The sequence below is a fragment of the Dryobates pubescens genome, chromosome 1 (assembly GCF_014839835.1).
Source record: "Dryobates pubescens isolate bDryPub1 chromosome 1, bDryPub1.pri, whole genome shotgun sequence".
NCBI lineage: Eukaryota > Metazoa > Chordata > Aves > Piciformes > Picidae > Dryobates > Dryobates pubescens.
Window position 1 is genome coordinate 33,167,273 of NC_071612.1, and position 14,476 is coordinate 33,181,748.

Consider the following 14,476-nt stretch of genomic DNA (forward strand, 5'->3'; position numbering starts at 1 on the left):
AGGTGAGGCCTCAATAGAGCAGAGCACAGTGGCAGAATCACCTCTCTGGATCTGCTGGCTACACTTCTTTTGATGCAGCCCAGGCTGTGATTTGCCCAAGTACACACTGTTGGCTCATGCCCAGCTTCTCATCCACCAGCACCCCCAAGCCCTTTTCTGCAGGGCTGCTCCCATTTTCAGCATCCCCCAGCCTGTACTCATATTGAGCCCCAGCCTAGGTGCAGGACCTCATCTGAACTTCCTTTACCCTTCCAGGATCTTAGTTTTTGATTACCCTGCTTAAAATGCAGAGCATTTTTGTAACAGCACCTTGTGGAAGCAGCCCAACCACCAGCTTCTTGGGCTGCAGTGGTGACAAAGCAGACACACTGCCAGTTCTGCAGAGAATAGCATTTTGAAAGGAGTCCTTATCTCAGACTCTGCAGACCTTGCTGATGTTTAACAACCTTTATTACACTCAGGAGCCAACAACACAGCAATAGGCAGCCAGAGACTCAAAGTGAGGAATCCCCAGCAAAAGGCACTGGCACCGAGTAGCTCTCATGAACAAAAGCTTTCTTCCTATTGAATTAGAAACAGGTCTGAGAACTTTTACCAGCTGACAGGATGGATGAAAAAACTTCTTGCCAATATTTCTCCTCTGTTCAGTTAGAAATAGAATAAACCAGGTTGGAAGAGACCTTCAAGATCATCATGTCCAACCCATCAACCAATCCAACACCACCTAAACAACTAACCCATGGCACCAAGCACCCCATCAAGTCTCCTCCTGAACACCTCCAATGATGGCGACTCCACCACCTCCCTGGGCAGCCCATTCCAATGGGCAATCACTCTCTCTGTATAGAACTTCTTCCTAACATCCAGCCTAAACCTCCCCTGGTGCAGCTTGAGACTGTGTCCTCTTGTTCTGGTGCTGGCTGCCTGGGAGAAGAGACCAACATCCGCCTGGCCACAGCCTCCCTTCAGGTAGTTGTAGACAGCAGTAAGGTCGCCCCTCAGTCTCCTCTTCTCCAGGCTAAGCAACCCCAGTTCCCTCAGCCTCTCCTTATAGGGCTGTGTTCCAAACCCCTCCACAGCTTCATTGGTCTTCTCTGGACATGCTCCAGCAAGTCAACATCCTTCCTAAACTGAGGGGCCCAGAACTGGACACAGTACTCGAGGTGCGGCCTAACCAGTGCAGTGTACAGGGGCAGAATGACCTCCCTGCTCCTGCTGGCCACACTGTTCCTGATGCAGGCCAGGATGCCATTGGCCCTCTTGGCTGCCTGGGCACACTGCAGCCTCATGTTCAGCCTACCATCAACCAGCACCCCCAGGCCCCTCTCTACCTGGCTGCTCTCCAGCCACTCTGACCCCAGCCTGTAGCACTGCATGGGGTTGCTGTGGCCAATGTGCAGAACCTGGCACTTGGATGTGTTCAATCTCATGCCGTTGGACTCTGCCCATCTGTCCAGCCTGTCGAGGTCCCTCTGCAGAGCCTCTCTACCCTCCAGCAGATCAACTCCTGCCCCCAGCTTGGTGTCATCTGCAAATTTACTGATGATGGACTCAATCCCCTCATCCAGATCATCAATAAAGATGTTAAAGAGCATGGGGCCCGGCACTGATCCCTGGGGCACACCACTAGTGACTGGCTGCCAGCTGGATGTGGCACCATTCACCACCACTCTCTGGGCTCAGCCCTCAAGCCAGTTCCTAACCCATCCAAGCCATGGGCTGACAGCTTGGCCAGGAGTTTGCTATGGGGGACAGTGTCAAAAGCCTTACTGAGATCCAGGTAGACTACATCCACAGCCTGCCCCACATCCACCAGGCAGTCACCTGATCATAGAAGGAGATCAGGTTGGTCAGGCAGAGACCTGCCCTTCCTAAATCCATGCTGGCTGGGCCTGATCCCTTGGCCATCCTGTAAGTGCTGTGTGATTGCACTCAAGACGACCTGTTCCATAACCTTGCCTGGCACTGAGGTCAGGCTGACAGGCCTGTAATTCCCTGGCTCATCCAACTGGCCCTTCTTGTGGATGGGCACCACGTTGGCCAGCTTCCAGTCTTCTGGGACCTCTCCAGTGAGCCAGGACTGATGAAAAATGATAGAGAGCGGCTTGGCCAGCTCATCTGCCAGCTCTCTCAGGATCCCATCCGGTCCCATGGACTTGTTCACCTCAGCTCAACTCCCAGCAATCTACACAGAAATTTGTTTCCCTGAAAACAGCCAAAGGTCATGGCTACAGGTGATCCTTTATCAAACAAGGCAGGGGGGAATGCTGTGAAAATTGCAGAAATGTGGGAATATGGGCAAGATGTCCTCAGCAGCTCCTCTAGCAATGAGGTGGCATTAACATATCTACTTCAACCTGTTATGTTCTCAGAAAGAAGGAGGTTCTTCAAAGTTCCTAAAAAGCTTGGCTCACTGCATCACTACCCTAAAGATGTTGAGTTGCTGGAATGTGTCCAGAGAAGGGTAACAACGTTGGGAGGGGTCTGGAGCACAGCCCTGTGAGGAGAGGCTGAAGGAGCTGGGGTTGCTTAGCCTGGAGAAGAGGAGGCTCAGGGGAGAACTTATTGCTGGCTACAACTACCTGAAGGGAGGTTGTAGCCAGGTGGGGGTTCGTCTCTTCTCCCAGGCAACCAGCACCAGAACAAGAGGACACAGTCTCAAGCTGCACCAGGGGAGGTTTAGGCCGGATGTTAGGAAGAAGTTCTCCATAGAAAAAGAGTTTGGCCTTTGGAATGTGCTGCCCAGGGAGGTGGTGGAGTCACCATCACTGGAGGTGTTTAAGAGGAGACTGGATAAGGCACTTGGTGCCATGGTTTAGTTGATTAGATGGTGTTGGGTGATGGGCTGGACTTGATGATCTTTGAGGTCTTTTCCAACCTGGTTTATTCTATTCTATTCTATTCTATTCTATTCTATTCCATTCCATTCCATTCCATTCCATTCCATTCCATTCCATTCCATTCCATTCCATTCCACAAAGCTTTCTCCTAATATCCAACCGGAGTCTTCCCCTCATCAAATTAAGGTGGTGCATTGTTGTCCGGTCATCAGTAGATGTGGATAGCACTTGACTGTTACTATCTTAATGTCTTGGTAGACTGCTACCACACACATGAAACTCATGTTCCTCTTTAGAAACCATGTGAAGGGCGAATAGGAACAGAAAGAAAACAAACCTCTACATTGTGTGTCCTCTCAGCAGCCCCCAGCAGTTCCCACACAAATTACTGTTCTCCCAAGGCCCTTTGGTAGTGCCTTCCCCAGGCAATGCAGGCAACCAGTCTGAGAAGAAAAAAACAGGTACTTTTTTTTCCTCAGTGCTAAACTTTCTGATCTCAAAAATCATCACAAAATCACAGAATGTTAGGGGTTGGAAGGGATCTCCAGAGACTGAGTTCAACCCCCTGTCAAAGAAGGGTCACTTAGGGCAGGATGCTCAGGAACACATCCAGGCAGGTTTTGAAAGCCCCCAGAGAATATACGACTCCTCTGGGCAGCCTTTTCCAGGGCTCTGCCACCCTCACCATACAGAAGTGTCTCCTCATGCTGAGGTGGAACCTCCTGTATTCCAGCTTGTACCTGTTGTTCCTTGTCCTATCGCTGAGCACCACTGCAAAGAGCTGGCACCTTCAGACTACTACCAACACCAAGCAATTGCTGTCCAGGAAAGCAACTATGTCTGGGACTTCTCAAAGAAACAAGAAGGAGGTTGTGAAGATTTTCCACAATACATGGTGTCTTCTTATTTTCACAGAATGTGGCATCTTGGTCCTGTGCCACCTATGCTAGATTCTATGGTCCTGCTCTGGCAGGGGGGTTGGACTCAAAGATCTCCAGAGTTGCCTTCCAACACCTGACATCCTGTGAGCCTGTGATCTTCGTATCCTTGCTCCATCAAATCCTACTGCATGGGGGACAGTCTCCAGAGGGGCTCCTCTCTGCATAAAGGCTACTACCTCATTTTAGTCAGGGTTGGTCTGTCTCCCAGAGATGGAAACTCTGACATCTAGAAGCTGCTACTTCACAACAATGAACTACTTGTATGGCTGCCACCTAGTCAGATACGAATATCCATCTGTAGACATGTGAAAAAAAGATGCCTTGATGAAGAAGCTCTTCCCCATGAGGCTGGTGAGACACTGGCACAGGTTGCCCAGGGAGGTGGAAGATTCATCCCTGTAATTTTTTAAGGCCAGGCTGGATGTGGCTCTGAGCAACCTGACCTAGCATAAGGTGTCCCTGCCCATGGCAGGGGGGTTGGAGTTGGATGATCCTTGAGGTCCCTTCCAGTCCTAACAATTCTATGAGTCTATGATTTGCAAAGTGTCTGAGAAAAAGTGTAAAGCTTGGAAGGTAGCTGGAACCTCAGAAATGCTTAGGGACTGCAGAGTATGTTGCCAGTGGAGCCCACCCTTGGCTATTCAGACCCCTTTGATACACCTACAGCTCCTAAAAGCCAAATGAACCCTGACCCACCCACGGGGGTCAGGACTGGCAAAGAACATACTGAAAATTAAAGGACTTTAAATGGTTACTGACTGAAATTAGGTAGTCTCTTTGTTTGTAATCACAAATTTTGGCAGTTCAACTCTTAAACCCCCTCAAACTTCTAGATTGTGGATGGCATCCTCAAGGCTTGGCTCTTCTGAGGAAAAATCCACTCCTGCTGTGACAAATCAGCAACTTCACGAGCAGATTTCATGCAGTGAGAGGCCTTTTAAAAAAAAGGATTGCTTTAATTAACAATATGCTGGATTATCAAGGGGAGTTTTCCCTTTCTTCTTTGTCTTCTTAAATTTATCAGTCTCTTTCAAGTTTCTCTCTTCAGCATGAGTCACACAAGGCGGGTCGATGTGATACTTCTTTGTTTGCAATGATAATTCTTTGCCCAAGGGCAGTAACCAGGCACATTTCTATACACTGTCAAAATGTGCAACATCCTGGTGGAAAACTTCAGTCAGTGAGCACACCACAATTTCTCAAGATGCCATATGAGCCAGTTACTTGGGAGCAGGGTGGATCTATAGAGGAAATCTTGCTGGCTTTCCTAAGACCAAACAAAGAAGCATCTGATACCAGTGACTTCTGTGACCACAAGCAGCAGTAAAGTAATCACAGAATCATGGAACTATTTTGGTTGGAAAAGACCCTTAAGATCATCATGTCCAACCATGGACCCAACACCATGCCCTCTAAACCACGTCCCAAAGTGCCATCCCCACATGCTTCTTGAATATCTCCAGGGATGGTGACTCCACCACCTCCCTGGGCAGCCTGTTCCAATGCCTGACCACTCTTGCAGGAAAGAAGTTTTTCCTAATATCCAACCTAAACCTCCCCTGGCATGATTTCACGACATTTCCTCTTGCTCTGTCACCTGAACTCCAGAAAACAAGCTCCCAGGGCTAATGGAAATGAAAAGGCTTTAAATGGCAGATCCTGTTCACACAGCAGACAGAATAACCTCTACAGCTAAGTCAACTTGAAAAGCTCAAGAATTACATCAGCAACATGCAAAAAAAGATAGGAAGAGAGAGAGTTGAGAATCAAGCAAAACAAAGAGAGAAAACATGACAAAATTTCAAACCCTCCTAAATTCTAACTTTTTGGCTTTTATAGTTTATTGCTATATGTAGCATTTGCTAGCCAGTGACCACTGTTTAAAAACAAAAACAAAAGAGAAGGTAAGAGGGCAAGAGCTGAGGGAGGAAAATGAGCTGAGGGAGGAAAAAGAGCTGGGGGAGGAAAAAGAGCAGAGGGAGAAAAAAAGAGTAGGGGGAGAAAAAAAGAGTGGAGGGAGGAAAAAAAGAGTGGAGGGAGAAAAAGAGTTGAGGGAAGTCAGAATTCTCAGCACTGGATTGAAGCCAAAGGTTTACACTGCAATACATATGCAAGTGTTGCTGAAGAGCAGTCACCCCCCACTGCATGCACATCCTGACACAGCTCCAAAACCTCTGCCCCACCCTTCCTCATCCTCCTTCAGAGAAGCTAAGTTTAAAAGTGAACAGGAAATATCAGATTAGTTGTGTGCACTGCACTTTTCTGCCAGGATCCTCAGCGTATTATTGGACCAACTCTTTAACAAAACTCTGCAGAGGGTTGTATAGGCAAAAATAACCAACACAGAAGCACCACAACACATTGCAAACACTGGATAAGAAGCAGCAAGTAATCTCTTATGGGGGCAATGCCAAGCACAAAAATAGGCTGTGCAAAGATTGGCTTGAGAGCAGTTTCAAGAAGGACTTGGTGGTGCCACATAAGGAAAAACTCAACATGAGCTAGCAAGACTCACTGGCAACCCAGAAGGCAACCATGTCCTGGGCTGTATCAAACAAAGTGTGACCAGAAGGACAAGAGAGGTGATTCTGCCCCTCTGCTCTGCTCTTCTGAGACCCCACCTGGAACCCTGTGTCCAGTTCTGGTGCTTCCAGCAAAAGAGGGACATGGAACTGCTGAAGCGGGTCCAAAGACAGCTGCAAAGATGATCAGAGGGTTGAAGCAACTCCCCTATGGGGACAGGCTGAGAGAGTTAGGGCTGTTATCTGGAGAAGAGAAGGCTCTGGGGACACCATACAGCAGCCTTCCACTACCTCTAGGGGGCCTACAAGAAAGCCTGAAAGGGATTTGTTACAAGGGTTTGTAGTGATGGAAGGAGAGAGAACGGATTGAATTTTGAGGAGGGCAGATTTAGACAGGAGATTAGGAAGAAATTCTTCACAGTGAGGGTGGTGAGCCACTGGAACAGGTTGCCCAGGGAGGTCGTGAATGCCCCCTTTCCCTGGAGCTATTCGGCACCTTGGGGAAAAAAAAGTATCAGGATTTCATACTCTGCCACAACAGCCTCTGAGTCATCTGTGACACCTGATGAAGTCACTATTTGCAAATGACTTTTTAAAACTCATTTGCATTTCCCTTTTCAAATAAGGATTTATGAGGCTTTGAAGTTGAGAAATCTCTTCTGCATTTTGGTTCCTCTTCTAAGTATTTTCATTCTTATTCCTCATTACATTTGGATCAGAATGAGGCTCAGGGGAGACCTTATTGCTGTCTACAACTACCTGAAGGGTGGTTGTAGCCCTGAGGGAACCCCCTGAGGGAACTTCCAGGCAATCAGCACCAGAACAAGAGGACACAGTCTCAAGATGCACCTGGGGAAGTTTAGGCTGGAGGTGAGGAGAAAGTTCTTCACTGAGAGAGTCATTAGCCATTGGAATGTGCTGTCCAGGGAGGTGGTGGATTCGCTGTCCCTGGAGGTGTTCAAGAGGGGATTGGACGTGGCACTTGGTGCCATGGTTTAGTCATGAGGTCTTGGGTGACAGGTTGGACTTGATGATCTTTGAGGACTTTTCCAACCTTGTTGATTCTATGATTCTATAAAGTAATAAGCACCCCTTGTTAGCTATGTCAAAAGGAGATTCCTCTTCTAAGTATTTTTCTTCTTATTCCTCATTTCCCATTAAATTTGGATCATAAAGTAATAAACACCCCTCATTAGCTAGGTCAAAAGGGGATTCACCAATCCCCCCCATGTGAGACATTGCAAAGGATGAAGCTGCCCAAGATCAACTAAATGTGCTTTGAAGGATTTTTTCTAAGAAAACACTTCTCTTAAAACATTATTTGACCCTCTTGTCTTGTCATTTTCAATAGCAGATCCTTGCCTTCTCCAGCCAAGGTGAATTTTAAGTGGTAACATAAAGTGACAAATGTTTCTTTAAACCCTGCCACCACCACCACCCCCCCAAGTTACTGTGAAGCAGTGTTTTTAAAAATTTAGAAGTTTATGTTTAAAGAAAACCCCAAGAATAAGGTTATTGTATTCAAAAGCAGGAAGGCTAAATGACCATCTTCTAAGTTTTGAGGACAGCATCACTCAAGCTAGACTGCTCTCTTTTTCATGCTATACATTCAAGTGAACACTACTTGACCTTGCCTTCTATTTACCTCAGTTCCTTCATACTGATTCTATTCTCTCTTCCCCGCTGATTTCTTGAGATACAGAAGACTGGAAGGACTAGACAGGGTTAATGTGCAACAGCTGCCAAATCTTTAAAAGCAAGGCACAACAGTGTCTTGCAGAGGGAGCTTGCAAGGCTGGACATATGGGCAGAGTCAAAGGACATGAGATTTAACACGTCTAAGTGCCAGGTTGTATGCATTGGCCACAACAACCCCATGCAGTGCTACAGGCTGGGGTCAGAGTGACTGGAGAGAAGCCAGGCAGAAAGGGACCTGGGGGTATTGGTTGACAGTAGGCTGAACATGAGCCTGCAGTGCGCCCAGGTGGCCAAGAAGGCCAATGGCATCCTGGCCTGAATCAGGAATAGTGTGGCCAGCAGGAGCAGGGAAGTCATTCTGCCCTGTACTCAGCAGTGGTTAGGCCACACCTTGAGTCCTGTGTCCAGTTCTGGGCCCCTCAATTTAGGAAAGATGTTGAGATGCTGGAATGTGTCCAGAGAGGGCAACAAAGCTGGGGAGGGGTTTGGAGCACAGCCCTGTGAGGAGAGGCTGAGGGAGCTGGGGTTGCTTAGTCTGGAGAAGAGGAGGCTCAGGGGAGACCTTCTTGCTCTCTACAACTCCCTGAAGGGAGGTTGTAGCCAGGTGGGAGTTGGTCTCTTCTCCTAGGCAACCAGCACTAGAACAAGAGGACACAGTCTCAAGCTGTGCCAGGGGAGGTTCAGGCTGGATGTTAAGAAGAAGTTCTTCCCAGCAAGAGAGATTGACCATTGGAATGTGCTGCCCAGGGAGGTGGTGGAGTCACCATCCCTGGAAGTATTTAAAAAGAGACTGGATGAGGCACTTGGTGCCATGGTTTAGTTGATTAGATGGTGTTGGGTGATAGGTTGGACTTGATGATCTCGAAGGTCTTTACCAACCTGGCTAATTCTGTATTCTGTCATTTTTACCACAGGACAGATCACCACTGCACACTACCCATGTCTCACCATCCCGCATCACAACAAAGAAGCCTTTAATAACTCTCTGCTAATGGTAATGCTGAGAAAAGCCCGGTTTTAAATGGTCTGTACCCTAAACGAAGGACCTCTTATCATAAAGTGCAGTATGAACATTCTCCTGTATGGATATTCCATGTCCAAAAGTCGTTTTCTTTTCCCATCACTTGTCTTGCCTTATAAATTTTGTCAGCTTCCATCTCTGTGACCTGTCGCCTTCATATCTGCTTGCAAGCCCTCAATCCTGCTTTCCAGCAGGGAGATGGAAAAGGAACTTTTAGTCTCAGCTCCAGCATTATCATTTAGTAGCCTTTGGCAGATCACTTTAGCAATCACTGACCTCTCCCATACCAGACTGTGTCTCAAGACTGTCTGCAAAACAGATGTGTAGATAATTTAGCCAGTGTTTGTACTGCTCTGGGACTGTACCTTACTATTATGTTGTGGTTATTTGCTCTCATGCCCTGCCATTTACCCCAGCTTCTCTTGACCACTTCCTCCCTCCAGACAACAACCTTCTCTTTTGCTGTCATCTTCTAATAGTTAGGCCTCCTTCTTCTTTCAACAAATGCCTTTGGTAAACAATATCTTTCACAGGAATGATGGTCAGAGGGCTGAACCACCTTCCCTGTGGGGAGACGCTGAAAGAGTTGGGGCTGTTCAGCCTGGAGAAGAGAAGGCTCCAAGGAGACCTCAGAGCAGCCTTCCAGTGCCTAAAGCAGGCCCACAAGAAAGCTGAGAAGGAGCTTGATACAAGGGCTTGTAGTGACAGGACAAGAGGGAATGGACTGAGGCTTAAGGAGGGCAGATTTAGACTGGATACTAGAAAGAAATTCTTTCCAGTGAGGGTGGTGAGACACGGGAACAGGTTGCCCAGGGAGGTTGTGGCTCCCTCCTCCCTGGAGGTGTTCAAGGCCAGGCTGGATGAGGCCCTGAGCAACCTGGGCTGGTGGAAGGTGTCCCTGCAGGGGTGTTGGAATTGGATGATCTTCAAGGTCCCTTCCAAGCCAAACGGTTCTATGAGTGTTCCTCAGCTCTTTGGCACCAGCATGTATATGGTATGTGTTTCTATCCTGCTCCTGTTCAGGCAGTCTTTGGACAAAATGTGCAGCAGGTTTCTGTCTCATCTGGGCCTGCTTCCAGTAGGAAGCAATAAACCGATTCTTGGCAAACCGAACTGCAATCGATAAAATTGCATTACCTTACCTGAATAATGTCTACAGCACGTAAAAGGGAAGCAACTCAGACAACATCTCCCTGCAACATTCCTTTTCTTAGCTCCTTACCCAAATATTTCAGGATGCTCTTCAGGTCTGAGGTTCTGGGGTGTTCATTATATTCAGGTCTAAAATTAGGATTGGATCTTGCAGGCTTCATTTACTATTTCATGACACTGAATTCCAGCGACTGGCTGTCCAACACAGGAATTGTGCATCATCCCCTTCATGTATTTATAAACAAGCATGAGATCACCCCTCAGTCTCCTCCAACCTTCACCCAGCTCCCTCAGTCTTTCCTCAGAAGGGAGATGTTCCACTCCCTTAATCATCTTTGTGGCTCTATCATAGAATCAATAAGGTTGGAAAAGACCTCAGAGATCATCAAGTCCAACCTGTCACCCAACACCTCATGACTACTAAATGTTAGACTCTTTGAATCAGGTCCCTGTCCTTCTTGAACTGAAGTGCCCACGCTGGACACAATAATCCACTGATGACTTCTGGCTTTATATGGGCAAGACAGGGCTTTAAAAAGTCATTAGGGAACCACAGTTAGGTGTGATACAGGTGGTTATCAGCCACAAGAGTTCAACAGAATTCAAGACAGCAGTAAAGGTAAGTGAATATTTGACAAAAGTCCTCTATAACCTCAAGAATACAACCAGGTACTTGCCATGGAGCAATAAAACCTGTCTGCTGCTAGGGGATATTTTGACAGGAATAACCTGTGAATCCACTTTAATCACTAGAGAGTTTCTGCAACACTACAAAACATGCCTCTTGAGAGGATATTTCAGGCCTGAAAGAGAGAAGTGTCCTACAGCCATTCAGGGCTCAACTACAAATGTCTATCTTCTAAGCCTTATTATTAAAAATTAAGCCAAAATATATAGGAGCCAAAAAAAAAAAAAATACTGCAGGGGATACAGAATGCTCAAATTCTGGGTTGGACTTGATGATCTCGAAGGTCTTTTCCAACCTGGTTAATTCTAGTCTAATCACCTCAAAACTATTTGAGACTCTGAAGAAGCAATGCCAAATGGATTTAACACTGAAAGGAGATGCTCTTGCTTCTTCTAGCTCCTGGCTTTGTCCCTTCCTTCCTTATTGATCTGAACTTCACAAACTAGGTTCAACTCACTAATCTGGAGGACCTTTTTAGCAACTCAAAGACAGTAACATCATTGATTTCCCAATCCCACTGGCAGCTGTGATAATACTCATGCTGGCACAGGGAAGTGGAACAGGAATGTCAGATTAGAGTGTCTGAGTACTTCTGTAGGGCAATCAGTCCTTATTTTGGTCTAGAACAAAGGCTATTGCCTTTGAAATCCAGATTCTACAGCAGTGGTATGTAACAAAGTGATCCTTGTATGTCAGTCTTAGCTTCTGCTCCTGTAAAATGTAACTGTCCACAGAGTATCAAGATCCAGTTTAAAATTATGGCATCAGATCAGCTTTTTGGGCCACTCAAGAACAGTTCAGGGAATTAAATCCTACTCTGCTCCTGGGGAAACCCTTTAGTGCCTTCTCTGCTACAATCCATCACTTATGAAAAAAGGGATAATGACAATTCTGTTATCTCTTGGTGATGATATAAAGACAAAAATGTTTTTAAATAAGAGGTTTCCCAATACTGTGATCATTGGTGAGACATGGATCCCCTTTAACTATTATTTTAGTATGAAAACAATGGTAATTTTGATAGTGGAAGCACATTTTACTTTAGTAGCTGTATTTCTGACACAACAATAATTTCCTTTTAGGAACTTTGGTTTTAATTTCCTATCGTTGTGAACATTATTTTTTCCTTACTAATCCCTTCCCCACAATCACTGTCATGAACTATTAAAACAAAAGCTTTTGTTTCAGAGTCAAGGTTCTAATTACCTTTTTTTTTTTTTTTTCCCTTTCTTTTTCTGATCTGCTTCCAGAGCAGCTCAGTCGATGAGATTAACACAGGCTGGGGTGGTTCTGTGGCCCAGGGGACATTTATAAACCTAAGAGCACAAACCACCCTTTCCCACGGCCCACGACAGCCACGCTGCCACCGAGCTTCAGGCGCCAGGTTTTGCAGGGGGAGCTTTTCAGCTGCCGCACCACTTGCCCGGACCTGATCCTTGATGCCCTTCACGTGTTAGGAAGGGGGAGACCTCTATACCCGAGTCCCACCTGTGAGATGAAAACGGGACAGGTGGTTTGTGATGACCTTGGCTTTTTCATGCTCCACGCTTCCCTCGGGCGGAAGGCGGGCACCTACCGGGCAACGCTTCCCCGGCCGCCGGCAGGACCGGGGCAGCTCACGCAGGGCCGGAAAGGCGGCGCTGGGACCCCCCGAGCCGCCTCGCCTCGTCCTCGCCTTCTCCACAGGTGGCGGAGGGCACCTGGCTGCCGGCGGCCTCCCGCCGAGACGAAGCCAAGACGGCCGCGAGGCTCAAATGCTGGCGGCTGCGTACTTGCCCCGTTGTACAGCTTCATTCGTCCTCAGAGCCGTACGGGGCCGCAGACGGCTCCGCTACGGTCTGCTTCCGAATCAGTGCAAGTTCCTCCAAGACCGCTGCTTCCACGTTTTCCTCCTGCCATGTCTTAGCCAGGAGGCCAGCACCGGCGTCCTCCCATCCCGCCAGTCGCGCACCCGGCCCCCCGCGAGCAGGCACCCTGCCCGATCCCCTGCCCGATCCCCTGCCCGATCCCCTGCCCGATCCCCTGCCCGATCCCCTGCCCGATCCCCTGCCCGATCCCCTGCCCGATCCAGCTGGCTTACCGGCAGCAGCGCGCACATCCCAGCGTCATGGCTGCGACCCCCCTCGCTGCGCTCCGCCCCGCCCCGCCCGCAGCTCACCGTCCCCGCGCCTGCCCCGCCCCGCCAGTGCTGCCCGGCCCTGTGCCGCCCCGGCCCGCCTCCGCATCGTTGCCTGGGCTCCTCGTTGCTGCTCGACTCCTTCGGCACTTCAGCCTCCTGTTAGCGGCTTTTTTGTTTTTTGCTGCGCTTTCCCCCGCGGAAGAGTGATCGGGGCGGGGTCCGCCGGCCTGGGCTGCGGTGAGAGACCCTTCCAAAGCGGCTCCGCCGGACACCTCGCGGCCCCGGGTGAGGGCGAGGATGCTTTTGTTCGCTGTTACAGGGGCCAAGCGTCGGGAGGCAGGTTAGGTACTGGCCGGGCAAGCCCTTTTGCCCAGACGAGGACAAACCTAGCCCCAAGCCAGCACGACGGGCTGCGTGCAGGCAAAAGAGTTTTCGCGCCCGGGTGTCCGCAGCTGCTTCTGCTGAGTTTTCAACGCAAAAAAATTACAATAAAATACTAAAAATAAAATACTAATAATAAAATAAAAAAGCAAACCAGTTTCTTCTGCCGTGCTCGGGGGGTGAGTTTTCAACGCAAAAAAAATAATTAAAATACATAAATAAAATGGGCAGAACCATTTCTTCTTCTGTGCTCAGGAGCTGAGTTTTCAACGCAAAAAAAAAATTAAAATACATAAATAAAATGGGCAGAACCATTTCTTCTTCTGTGCTCTGGAGCTGAGTTTTCAAAGAAAAAAAAATAATGAAAAAGAGCATAGCTTTTTTTACAACCTCTGTCGAGTGCAATGCTTTGTCCATCCAAAGGTTAGTTATTTTTCCAAAGTTTTTGTTTGTTTGTTTGTTCTGTTTTGCTTTGCTTTGCTTTTTCCCCCCTTGAGGCCTGAGCAGATGGAGACTGTGGCAGGAATGCATCTGTGATAGAACCTGACGCCCTTGACAGGTCGTCAGGGAAATTGATGTTCTTGATCTTTTGCCAGGGCAGTCTGGCACTGAAGGCAGCTCAGCCTGTCTAAACATCAGGATTTCAGCCACTGGGCTGATCAAGGTTAGCAAACACTCTCTCTTGTTTTCTAGGAAGCAAGCCTCTGGCTATTGACAAACTGCCCAAGTGATCTTAAACAAATCACTGCCATCAGGAACCTCAGTGAGTGGTTTCATCAAAAAGGCCACTGTCCTTTTTGCTCTTCCAAGCACTCCGGAAGGCTCCTTCTTGCAATGAAATCACATGGCCTTTTATACAAAAGCAAGAGTATTCATACTCCAACACGATTTCCCTCTGAAAAATGAAGGAAAAAAAATCCCCTCACCCCAAAGTTACCCCAGAGACACCGTGGCCCCCAGTGGGATGGGCTGCTGTTAACAGTACATGTCCAGTATCAGCAATTAATTCCTAACAAAGAGCTGGGAAGCCTGTGCTGAGCAATGGTAGAGGAGAGGTTGTGATCTCTTTCCCATGTGTGTGGTGTCATTTTCCACTGTCATAGAACAGAATAGA

General features: G+C 47.9%; 1 protein-coding gene across 1 annotated transcript in view; it reads right to left on the reverse strand.

The window, feature by feature from the left end:
* Nucleotides 1-12,980, reverse strand: part of ATP10D (ATPase phospholipid transporting 10D (putative)) — a 45,416-nt gene extending 32,436 nt beyond the window's left edge. Inside the window, exon 1 of the mRNA XM_054163627.1 lies at nt 12,943-12,980. The gene's annotated coding sequence lies outside the window, so the exon portion shown is untranslated. The remainder of the gene's footprint in view (nt 1-12,942) is intronic.
* Between the last annotated feature and the right edge of the window lie 1,496 nt (nt 12,981-14,476).